We start from the raw sequence: 12,373 nt of genomic DNA, 5'->3' as shown, positions 1-12,373 counted from the left end.
AGCTTTCCAGAGAGTCCAACTGACAGCCTCCACTGACATTTCTATGCCCCTGCCCCATCTAGATGGCAGGCAGGAAAAATGTACCATATATGGCCAAGCACATGAGGACCCCCAACAAAACGCAGGCCCACTTCTGAAGGAAGACAGGGAGACTGGAGGCTGAGCGGTTACTGGCAGTTTCTGTTCTACTAGGGCCCATCTTAGGGTTTGACTCAGGGGGCACCTCTTCCAAGAAGCCCTCCATGCCTTGCACGGGCTCACTTATGAGCCCTTCTTGATCTCCCAGTGCCCTCTTCGTGACTCTGGGTCAGCATTTAGGTAGTAGGTTTCTTGACCATCGCTCCTCAGAACGTGAGCACCAGGGAAGAAAAGAGTGCTTTATTCATCTGTGTCCCTAGCCCTCCAGCACCTGACAGGGGCTAAGAGTAAAAATTTTTGTGTGTGATTACTGTTTTATTGTAGTAGGCTGATGATGGACCCCAGGCATGCCCACGTCCTAATCCCCAGGTCCTGGATATGCTACCTTCTATGGCCGAGTCTTGGCTCACGGGATTGAGCTCAGGATCTTAAGATGGGGAGGTTGTCCCATGTTACCGGGCAGGCCCCGGGTGCACTGGCATGAATCTTTAGAAGATGGGGCAGGGACAGATTTGGCACAGATGTATAGAGGGGAGGGTGATCTAAAGGGAAGGTGAACACGCTGGCTTTGGAGACCGGAGTGATACAGCCCCAACCCCAGAGAGAGGCCCAGAAGCTTCTCCAGAAGCTGGGATTGGCGAGGAAGGACCCTCTGCTGGAGCCTCCAGACAGACACGGCCCTGCCGCCACCTGGATTTCAACCTCGTGCTACTACTACCAGATTTCTGACCTCCAGAACCATGAGAGAATACATTTCTGCTGTTTGAAAGCACCCACCAAGTTTATGGCTGTTTAAATTTGTTACCGCAGCCCTGGGAAAATATCACGCTTATTTACCACTTTAAAAAGTCATTATTGAACATAACTGCGTAGAGAAACACATCAAATACATACATGTGTGTGTATGTGCCTTAGTTTGGGTTCTCCAGACGCAAACCTGAGACAATGACATCGATGCAGGTGGTTTATCAGGGAGGTAAACTGAGGAAACGCCTGTAGGGGAGCGAGTCCATGAGACATAAATGGGAGGGAGCCATACAAGGTGCTTGCGTGAGCACACCACCACCATCAGGACCTGTTGAAAGGTGCAGGACACACCTCAGAGTCACCCCTTATGAAGGAGGAATCTGGGTATTTTCTTCCAATTTCTGGTCATTGTATGTCAACAGCTGCCCCTGGGGCCAAGTCAAAGATACTTGCAGTGTGAGGCATCGGCAGTTTGGGAAGGCGAGGTGGCTGAGGGGTGTGCGCAGGGTACCTGCAGACCTGCTGGGGATGGGTCACGAGCAGGTGGTCTTCCCTGCACATGTGTGGGAGGTGGCCATGGGGCACAGTGCATGAGAGCAGGGGCTCGGGGCTCTAACCAACCTCCTGTCATAGTCTTATCTGTAAAATGGGAATAGCAATTGCTTCCTAACTCATGAGATAGTTAGGAGGAGTAAAAAATACATATAAATATAAAACTGTGTATAAAATATGAATATACATTATATTTATTAAAGCGCTTACAGTGATGCAGACACTCTTTTAACTGTTTTATACAAATGGCTGGTTTAATCCTCAGTAATCCTAAAAGGCTGGAGGTATTATTACTCCTAGTTGCCTATGAGGAAATTAAAGCACTAGCTAGTTAAGTAGCAGAGAGAGGACTTGGTCATCTCATACCAATTCCTTTTTTTTTTTTTTTTTTTTTTTTTTTTAAATTTTTTTTTTTTTAAAGTTTTTTTGTTTTTTATTTATTTATGATAGTCACACAGAGAGAGAGAGAGAGAGAGAGAGAGAGAGAGGCAGAGACATAGGCAGAGGGAGAAGCAGGCTCCATGCACGGGGAGCCCGACGTGGGATTCGATCCCGGGTCTCCAGGATCGCGCCCCGGGCCAAAGGCAGGCGCTAAACCGCTGCGCCACCCAGGGATCCCTCATACCAATTCCTAATCACGACGGAGTATGGCCTTCTTTCAATGAAATAATATGACCTGATTTGAGGTAATAACTACCTGGTTGGTAACAGGCTCTCATAATAGTATTGTTGTTGTTCCTGTCATTATTGTTTACTACTGCTACCTCTAGGCACGTGTGGCTACTACAGACACTCTCGGAGCCCTCTTCTCCAGCCACAATGGAGGGCGGGTAGGAAACAAATGCTACCCAAAGCAGAGAGAGCCCCCTGCTGAAGTCATGTGAATGCACTGAGCAGTCCCACCGGCCTTGACCATCTTGGAGGCAAGGCAGGTGAAGGTGAGCGGAGCACTCTGACGCTGCTCTACCTCAAGCAAATCAACCTCAGGTACATGGTGTGGCCCCAGAATCCTACTGATATGAGGGCTGTGTTAATATTTATACTCAGATGAATGCTACCCCTCCAGGGTTTTATAGCTCAAAGTTTCTATTTATGATGAGACTTTTAAAGATAGATGCATATGCATAATTTTCCAGTCCACATGTCAGTGGAAATAAGTGGCTATAGATACCTGTCTTTTTTTTTCTTTTTTTTTTTTTTTAAGATTTTATGTATTTGTTCATGAGAGACACACAGAGAGAGGCAAAGACACAGGCAGAGGGAGAAGCAGGCTCCCAGGGGTAGCCCAATGTGGGACTTGATTGCAGGACCCCGGGATCATGACCTGAACCAGAGGCATATGCTCAACAGCTGAGCCACTCAGGTGTTCCAGACACCTCTCTTCTCTAGCTGGGATATTAGCAGGTTTCCCTGGCTAGGCCTCACTTCACTATCTTTATTCCAGTCCAGCCATCAGGACCCTGAAGTGAAGAAGCCAGCAGAAGCAGGGTTATCAGTTCGCCAGACTGCAGGGCACCAGTCCCTGCAGGCTTGTGAAAGGAGGAGAGGGCCCCCTGGAGTTGTGCAATGTCATGGCACAGAACAGAAATACAAATTAGATGGAGCTCCAGCTTCAGCTCCTTATGCTCTCAATCCAGGTCTAGCTAGCACAGTTGGGCAAGCAGAAGGGCCCAGCCTAGCGACCTCAGCTTCCTGAGAACCTGGGCGATGCAGCTGAGCTCCATGCCTCGGTGTGTTCTCATCTCCAGAGTAAGGTTGATGAAGCACACATGGCTTTGCTGTGAGATGATGCATGTAACTTGCTTAATGTGACTCTTGGTTTTTGGAAAACATTATATAAATAATATCTGTTGTCATTTTTATTGTAAGCATCCCACACATTGCTGTGTCACCTTAACAATCTCTGTGGGTTGTGTGACAAATGAAGAAGAGACTCCTAAGAAGTTCATCAACTTGTCTAAGCCCTGGAGTCTCACTCCAGACTGGGGCAAGAATGGAATTCAGGGATGTTATTTCTACCAAGCCCTTTGAGATCATAGTGTGAATACTGTAATCAGTGGGAAAAGCCAGAAAGGTTAGTCTTCCCTGGTGGATAAGATGTAATGCTTTTAAATGAATCAGGCAACCTAAAGGTGCCAGGGCTTATCCACGGTATTAGTCAGGGTTCTCTGGAGAATAGAACCAATGCCAAAAGAGAGAGATTTATTATTATAAGCAATTGGCTCATGCGATTGTGGGAGCCGTCAAGTCCAAAGTCTGCAAGGCAGGTGGAAGACCGGAGACCCAGGGAAGAGTTTGTGTTGTAGCCGAATCTAAAGACAGTCTGCAGGCAGAGTACCCTCCTCCTCCTGGGAGCTCAGTCAGTCGGCTTTCATCCAAGGCCTTCAAATGATTGGATGAGGCCCACCCACATTATAAGGAGTGATGTGCCCTACTCAAAGTCTACCGATTTAAATGTTAATTGTGTCCAGGGGCACCTGGATGCTCAGTTGGTTATGCATCCTACTCTAGATTTCGGCTCAGGGCGTGATCTCAAGGTCACGATCTCAGGCTGGAGAGATCGAGCTCTGTGATGAGCCCCATGTCTGGCTCCACACTGAGCATGGAGCCTACTTAAGATTCTGTCTCAGCCCCTGCCCCTCCACCCCCCACCCCTGCTTTCACTTTTTCTCTCTAAATATAAAAAATTAAATACATAAATAAATATTCATTTTATTTTAAAAAATCTTTTCCCAGAAACATCTGGACTGGTGTCTAACCAAATATCTGAGTACTTTGGACTTGCCAAGTTGACACCTAAAATCAACCATCACACCCAAAAAGATGAAATATTTCAGTATGACCCTTCCCCAGCAAGCACCCACAGTGATAGATTTTTTTTATTTCTGCTAGATCTTTTTTTTAAGATTTATTTATTTATTTATTTATTTATTTATTTATTTATTTAGGAGAGTGAGAGTGCAGATGAGCAGAGGGAGAGGCAGAAGGAGAGGGAGAAGCAGACTCCCCACTGAGCAGGGAACCCCCACAAGACAAGGGGGTTCTGGGATCCCAGGGTCCTGGGATTATGCCCTGAGCTGAAGACAGACCCCTGACTGACTGAGCCACCCTGGCAGCCCTATTTCTGATAGATCTTTATGGACAAATAAACTTGGAACTTCCTCCAGCAGTCTAGAACAATCTGAACAGCATGGTGCTGTGGGGCAAGCTGAGGTCTGGGAGGGTGAGAGAGAAAGAAGCCTATGGATTGCTGAACTACCTTTGCAAGCACTGTTCCCCATGCCAACAAGTCTGCTCCCCTGTTTCTTCTTGCTTGCCCAGCTCTTGCATACTCTCTTGGAGGCCACTTCTGGGGAACCTTCCCTGATACCCCAGGATAATGCTGGTTTTCCTATTAAATATCCTCTGGCAGCCAGCACGCTCCCGGTGTATGTAAGTCTGTGATTGCTTAACAGCTTGTCAGTTTCTCACACTGAATTCTCTTCTTTCCTTTTTTTTTTTTTTTTTTTTTTTTTGAGAGAGATATTGAGGAGAGGGGCAAAAGGAGAGGGAGAAAGAGAACCTTAAGCAGGCTCCACACTCAGTGCAGAGCCCAACGAGGGGCTCAATCTCATGACCTGAGCCAAAACCAAGAGTCAGATGCTTAATCAGACTGAGCCACCCAGGGATCCTACTCCCACTGAATTCACAGTATCTTGGGGACTATGCTCCAAAAACACTTCTTGCATAGATGGATGAGTGTTATGGACCGCATGGTTGTACTCTCTGCCCCAAAACCTACACATTGGAACCTAACTTCCAGTGGGCGATATCAAAAGGTGGAACCTTTGGGGGGAAATTACATTTCAATGAAGTTGTGAGGGTGGAGCCCTCACAATGGGATTAGTGTCCTCCCAAGAAGAGAGAATCTAGCGCTCCCTCTGCCATGTGAGGATACAAGGAGACGGCCATCCGCGAACCTGGCGGAGGTCTCTCACCAGACACTAGTCCTGCTGCACCTGCTCTTGGACTCGCCAGCCTCCAGAACTGTGAGAAGCAAAATGCTGGTGAAGCCACCCAGCATACGGCCTTCTGTTAGGGCAGCTTGAACTAACCAAGAGAGAGAAGCAAACAAGAGAAGGAATGACTTTGGAAGGCTAGGGAGAAGGGCTCATCATTACAAAGCTGGCCAAGGGGGTCTCGCAGAACAATGTTCTCTGTGTCTTAGTCTACTCGGGCTCTTATAACAACACGCCACAGACAGGGCATCTTATAAGCAAGAGGAGCTTAATACTCCCAGTTCTGGAGGCTGGAAGCCCAAGTCAGGGTGCCAGTGTGATCAGATGAGGGTCGTCTTCTGGGTCATGTCCTCGCATGGTGGAAGGGGCGAGGGAGCTCTTCAGAGCCTCTTTAACAAGGCAGCAACCCCACACATGATGGGTCTATCCTCATGATTTAAATACCTCCCATAGGCCCCACTTCCTAATACCATGATGCTGGGCGTTAGGATTTCAATATATGAATTTGGAAGGGAGAAAAACATTCAGACCATGACATTCGGGTTCCCTGGCAGCAGGTCAGGGCTATTTTTTTCTTGCCCCCTAAACCTTTGGAGCCGAACAGCCTCCTTCCCACACTCGACCTCTCCCCCTTCTCAGCTATAGGAGAGCATCACCACGCAGAGCTGAGGCCAGCCACTCCTGGCCAGGCTCATGTGCTCTGTCTGGGTCCAGTCAATGTGCTTGTGAGTGTGGATGGTGCCGACAGCAAGGGCCAGGTGCTCTCTCACTTCCCAGCAGCCCCCACGGGAGCCTGGAAAGCACGAGTGGACCTCCGTACACGAGCTTCCTCCTGCTTCTGAGAACAGACAGCAGCCTGACATTTCCAGCCCAGGAGAGGCTCGGCACCTTTAACTGCTACCTGCACTCGAGCCTACGCAGATACCCAAAACTTGTTCTCATGGCAGGAATGCCCTATGTGTGTCATCTGCAAAGGCTTCTGTATCACTGGAGCATCAGAAAATCCTAGGGCATTTCTGCTTTCTCGTTCCCGGGGCCTCAGGCCTTGCTGCTAGCATCCAGCTGCCTCACCAGGCTGCTCCGAGGTGCAGGGGTGTGTGTGGACGTGTGTTGCGGGGCGTGGGTGGATGTGGATATATGTGGGGGGCTATGTATTATACACACACACACACCCATGTGTGTCACAAAAAAGCCAGACATTAAGCAAGACATACCCTGGGCTCCCAGTGATTCTGTGTCATGATACTGATCATTATAATCATTATAATATTAGCCACCCGCTGCTTCAGGATGCTGGTAAGGATTAATGGGATGCTGCTAACAAAGTGCCGTGAGTCCTTGGGGAAAGCTCTTTAGCAGGCACTGGTTTGAACCTCTTTCGGGTGGGAAGGAAATATAAACTAGGAATGGAGCCACATCTGGCCACTGCCCTGCCATGTCTTAGCTGTGGGGCCTTAGGCCAGGATTATATCCTGTCTCTGATTCCTCCTCCATAAAATGGGCTCATAGGGTATGTCTGTTTTCTCCCCTGGGGACTGAGCAGGACAAAAAAAAGAGATCGTGTGAGTGAATACCCTATGAAAACTGGCAAGCTTGGGACATATCCCCAAGCTTGGCACCATCAACTCTCAGGCCAGGTCCCTGCACCACCAGGTTGGGGATCCACTGGCAGCTCTTCCTCAGAAGTCCCTATTCAAGTTCAAACGTGACTCACTTTCTTCACCTCCACTGGTGCTGGGAGGGGTCCTTTGGATGAGTGGCTTTAGGCTAAAAGGAGCACACGGGGAGGATCTAGCCCTGTTCTCTATGTCCTCAGCGTCTGTGCCCAGGTGATGTGTCCCTCCCCAGTCGACAGCTAAAGACTCTCTGAAAATCCAGATGGCACCTTCCCATGGGGTCCCCGCGTGGAGCCACTCTCACAGCAGGATAGGGCTAAACATTTACTGATTTCCCAGAGGTAGGATCGCCTTCCCTTTGGAAGACTCCTTTCTCCAAGTGACTCCTGAGCCCTAGGTCACTAGTGGTTGGTGTACATGGGGAGCAGAAGGTAGACCCAAAAGCCGCCAACTCCCAGGGAGGATGGGCTTGGGAAACCCTTGGGAAGAGAAACTGGAGCAGGGTGACAACAGAAGCGACCATCTCCTGTCCCCCACCGTAGTTTCCTAGCCCTGAGATCCTCAAATGGTCTCCTGACGCCCAAAGAAAACGTCACCCACAAGGTTTCACTTAGAGGACACGAAAAGTACTTTTCCAGAGTATCTATTGCTCCTGTCCACAAAGCCTGACCGCAGTTTTCAAAATCCATTTAGGCTGAAAAATTCCTTTCCCCTAAGAAGCGTTCACTGCCCCCCGACCGTGGCCAGAGTACCAACGGCAACCATCCTTAATCCCCTCCAACTAGTCCTGCTTCCCTAGGTTCAGAGAATCATCATCATCATCACTACCACTGGCACAGATTCACCACTCCTCTATACCAGGCAGGGTGCTGAGGTACACGAATCTCTCTCTTCATTCTGGAAATTACCCTATGACAGAAGTTCTATTACCGGCCTAATTTTACAGGTGAAGCTCAGAGAGCTTAAGTAACTTTCCCTAGATGAGCATCTGAGCAGCTGCACTGGGACTCAGCCCCAGGTCCCCCAAAACTCACGCTGTGAACTTCTTCCCTGTTTTGCTTCTCTTGGGCATAACAGAGTAGTTCCTTGACCACAGTTCCACGGAAGCCAACCAGAAGGATATGGGCGTGCAAGCTGTATATTCATTCTTTCTGACTCAGAGCCTGATTTCTGGAACGTCTGCCCCAGGCCCTTTCAGTTCCTGAACATGCAGACCTCATTTTATTTTTATTTTTTTAAAGATTTTATTTATTTATTCATGAGAGAGACACACACACACAGAGAGAGAGAGAGGCATAGACACAGGCAGAGGGAGAAGCAGGCTCCATGCAGGGAGTCCGATGTGGGACTCGATCCTGGCACTCCAGGATTACGCCCTGGGCCGAAGGCAGGTGCTAAACCACTGAGCCACCCAGGCTGCCCGCAGACCTCATTTTAACTAAAAGTTCTGTGGAGACAATGAATCAGAGGGTCTAGAGCAAATTTGCTGCCTCTGGTCTCCAGAGCTGCCTGCAACTATATCAGGAGTGAAGACGCACAGCCAAATTTTAGCAGAACTCGTTCAAAGGAATCATTCTTCTAGAGTTTCAGTTCTAGACTCCAATAGTCTCAGAGTATTGCAACGTATTATCTCTCTAAGGGGCAGCCTCTGACTTGCAGCTTAGAAGTGTTCCAGAAATCAACCAGCTCCAGGCAAACGCTGGGCTAAACCTCTAGTCCTTCATCGGCCCACGTCCTAGCACTTTTCTATTTCCAGAGGGTGATTTGCTCTGATTCCAGGACACAGCAATACCCCACGTCTCAGCTACTCAACACCAGCTGCTGGTAGCAGGGTTTGAAAAATGCCTCCCAGATTTTAAGTATCCGGAGTGGTTTGCAGCAGCGCTCCATCAGCTCGATGACACACAAGAGTCGAGATATATGTGAGCTCCTGGTGCAAACCATTCTTCACCCAGGCTCCGTGCGAGAGCCGACTCGACGTGAGGTTCATCCCTCCATTCGGCCCACCAGCCATCACAGAGCAACCCCAGTGCCCACAAGCCAGGGCTGGGCCTGTCCCTCACCTCCGCTGGAATGCAGATGTGGGGCTGAGCAAGTGGGTGGGGGGACCCTGGCATCTATCTCCCAGGGAAGGACGCGGAGCTCGGTTTCCTGGGAAGGTCCTGAACAGAGCACCGGCCACGTGTGCTAAGCTGAAGGCTTCTCTGCTACCCTTGATGATTTATGCCTTCGGCTCTTGCCCCAGGACTCTGCACTGGCTTAGGAACTTTGGGTGCTGTGGGTCAGGACTAGCAAAAGCAGGGACCCAGTGACGCCTCTGAGCCGGGCTGCCGAGAGAATTCTAAACCCAAGTGTTGGGGGGGAGGAAAAAAAAATAAAAATAAAAAAATAAACCCAAGTGTTTTGGGTTTTGGTTGCGCTCTTTCCCCTCCTTCCTTCCCTCTCTCTCTGCCCCACCCCCACCGCAACACATTATTTTCAAAATAACATTTTTCTAATTACAAAACCAGTACATAGAGGGGTGCTTGGGTGGCTCAGGCGGTTGATCGTCCGACTCTTGGTTTCAGCTCAGGTCATGGTCTTACGGGTCCTGAGATCAAGCCCCACGCTGGCCTCCACGCTCAGTGGGGAGTTGTCTGCTTGGGATGCTCTCCCTCTGCCCCTCCACCCACTCACACTCCTGTGTGGGCACACTCTGTCCCTCTCTCTCTCTCTCGAATAAATAAATAAATCTTTAAAAAGAAAAAAGTGTATACCAAAAAAAAAAAAAAAAAAACCCCACTAAGAAAACCGTCATCTATCCTCCCACCCAGAGATGGCTGCAATAAGCATTCTGATATTTGTACTTCCAGTACATTTTTAGTGCCATCTACTTGATTGTATTTTTCTGTAAGAAGAGAGTTAAATAGTGATATGCCTGTACAGTCCTACCTAGTTTTTTAAAAATATTTTTTTAAGAAAATAACATATTGTAAACACCTTACGAGGTCCGTCTGAAGGCACAGGCTCCTTGGGTAAGCGCTTGGGGCCCTCCTTAGCCCCGTATTCCCTGACTCGAGTCTCTGCCAGGCTAGAGGAACATGAGTCAAATCACTGACCTCTAGGCTGGGGCTCTCCTTGCCATCAGGAAGCCGCCGATTCTCCCCGTGGTCAAGAGTCATGCCTGGCAATTCGTCCACAGGGCACCGCTCTCCATCTTCGGCGGGCACACACTATTTATCTGGGATGTTTCTTACAATGTCCAGAGATACTGATTTCCCAGATCTACAGGCACAAAAAACCACGTCTAGTACTTGCAGTGATTCCCAAGCCATAGTCTATACATTTCTAGTGTCGACTTAAGTGTGGAATGAAAATTATGGAGTCCATTTAAAGGTCTTGGTTCTGGGGAGCCCCCAACACACCCATTCCACTATCTCAACGCCAGCAGCTCAGCCAATTACCTTAAGGCAACCACCACTGAGAGGTCAAAGGTTACACAGGGCAGCCTCAGGATTTATGTCCACCTCAGGACTCATTGACCCTCATCGACTTCTTTTATGAGTCAGGACCAGGAAGGGACCATCAATATTGTTACAACTGGGTTGGAAGCCCACTCGTCTACCATGTGGGACATACCACCCGAGGCATAAACAGACGGCTCTCTGGCTTCAGAGGCTCCTTACTCCACTAGGCTCCTTTAGATGAGAAATGGGTATAAGTTGTAAGCATATTGATCATTTGAGGAGTGCATTAAGTGTAACTGGATTTAATACATACTTTAGGTTCTCACTGCATCAACAGAGGAAGGTTAATCTTAGCCATCCTCAAGATTCCCCACTTTTTCCAAGTTTGGAGGGGCCAGTGAAATATTCTAGTAGATGTTTGACAATCAGCTCTCTGGGGTGGGAGAAGGGGAGCCGCAGGGAAATATGCATATACATGTGTACATAAATTTATGTTTAATTTTACTGACATAGGGACGCCTGGGTGGCTCAGCAGTTGAGCGTCTGCCTTAGGCTCAGGGCGTGATCCCAGGGTCCTGGGATCAAGTCGCATATCAGGCTCCCTGCAAGGAGCCTGCTTCATCTCCCTCTGCCTGTGTCTCTGCCTCTCTCTGTGTGTATATCATGAATAAATAAAATCTTTTTTAAAAAAATAAAATAAATTTTACTGTCATAAAGGATGTACGACACAATTTTAAAATAATCATAAAATATGCAATATTTTTCACTTTGAATTCCACACAGCTGCACAGAATGCCTTCCCTGGTTTTGCTGAACTCTTGTACCCCTACGCAGCCTATGGTTGTGATGCAGCCATTATTTACCAAAATCAGATTACAACAAGAAGCCACCACATCACTAATGAATGTGTGTGATTTCCATATGAATGTTGGTATTTTATGTTAACATACAAGTGAAACAACAAAGGTAAATGTCAGAATATCACTCACTCATCAGTGATGCGAACTGGATAATGATCTTACAATACTAAAAGAATATTCCATCAATACTGTGTGCTAACACAAGGTAACAGCTACACACATGACACACTTAAAAAAAAAAAATTTTTTATTTGTTTATTTGAGAGAGAGCCTGAGCAGGGGGCAGGGAAAAGGAGAAGCAGGCTCCCTACTAAGCAGGGAGCTCAGCTCAGGGGCCAATCCCAGGACTCTTGACCTGAGCCAAAGGCAGATGCTCAACCAACCAACTGAGCCACCCAGGCACCCCCACATGACATACTTTTAAGTTTAATTTGCCTTATTAGCATTTTTTCCATCACCTTCTTCAGTCTGTTCTAGACAATCAAAAAACCAGGAAATCAAGCCCTGATTCCCAGCATTTGTCGATCCCTGAGGTGCAAACACTCCCATCCATAGCTAATTTCAAGCTACCAACATGACATTCTTCTGGAGGAGATGCTTACCATTATTTAGTATTTCCACCATCCAAATAAAGATACAGATTTATAGATAGGTAAATAACTTCAAGAATGCATATAATAGTAAAATAATTAGAAAGTGATGAGTTTGGGGTATTTATTGCCTTTGTTCTCTATATAATTTATCTAATTATCAGTTCACATAATTTGATTTTAACAACAGCTGTATCGGGGATCCCTGAGTGGCTCAGCGGTTTGGCGCCTGCCTTCAGCCCAGGGCCTGATCTTGGAGACCCGGGATCGAGTCCCACATCAGGCTCCCTGCATGGAGCCTGCTTCTCCCTCTGCCTGTGTCTCTGCCTCTCTCTCTGTGTCTCTCATGAATAAATAAATTAAAAAAAAAAAAAAAAAAACAGCTGTATCTAACAATCAGCTCCCAAAACTCCTGAAACTTCAATA

The 12,373-nt window shown here is 47.8% G+C and overlaps 2 protein-coding genes across 4 annotated transcripts in view; one reads left to right on the top strand and one right to left on the bottom strand.

Annotated features, from left to right (window-relative positions):
- The window catches only part of LOC144288048 (uncharacterized), a 111,163-nt gene that overhangs the window by 22,132 nt on the left and 76,658 nt on the right, over window positions 1–12,373 (bottom strand). The gene's annotated exons all lie outside the window — the stretch shown is intronic.
- The window catches only part of SIAH3 (siah E3 ubiquitin protein ligase family member 3), a 72,371-nt gene that overhangs the window by 29,905 nt on the left and 30,093 nt on the right, over window positions 1–12,373 (top strand). The window lies entirely within an intron of this gene.

This window comes from Canis aureus, chromosome 17 (genome assembly GCF_053574225.1).
Source record: "Canis aureus isolate CA01 chromosome 17, VMU_Caureus_v.1.0, whole genome shotgun sequence".
NCBI classification, from domain to species: Eukaryota; Metazoa; Chordata; class Mammalia; order Carnivora; family Canidae; genus Canis; species Canis aureus.
Note: the sequence above shows the minus strand (reverse complement) of the source record. Positions and strands in the feature narration are given on the sequence as shown.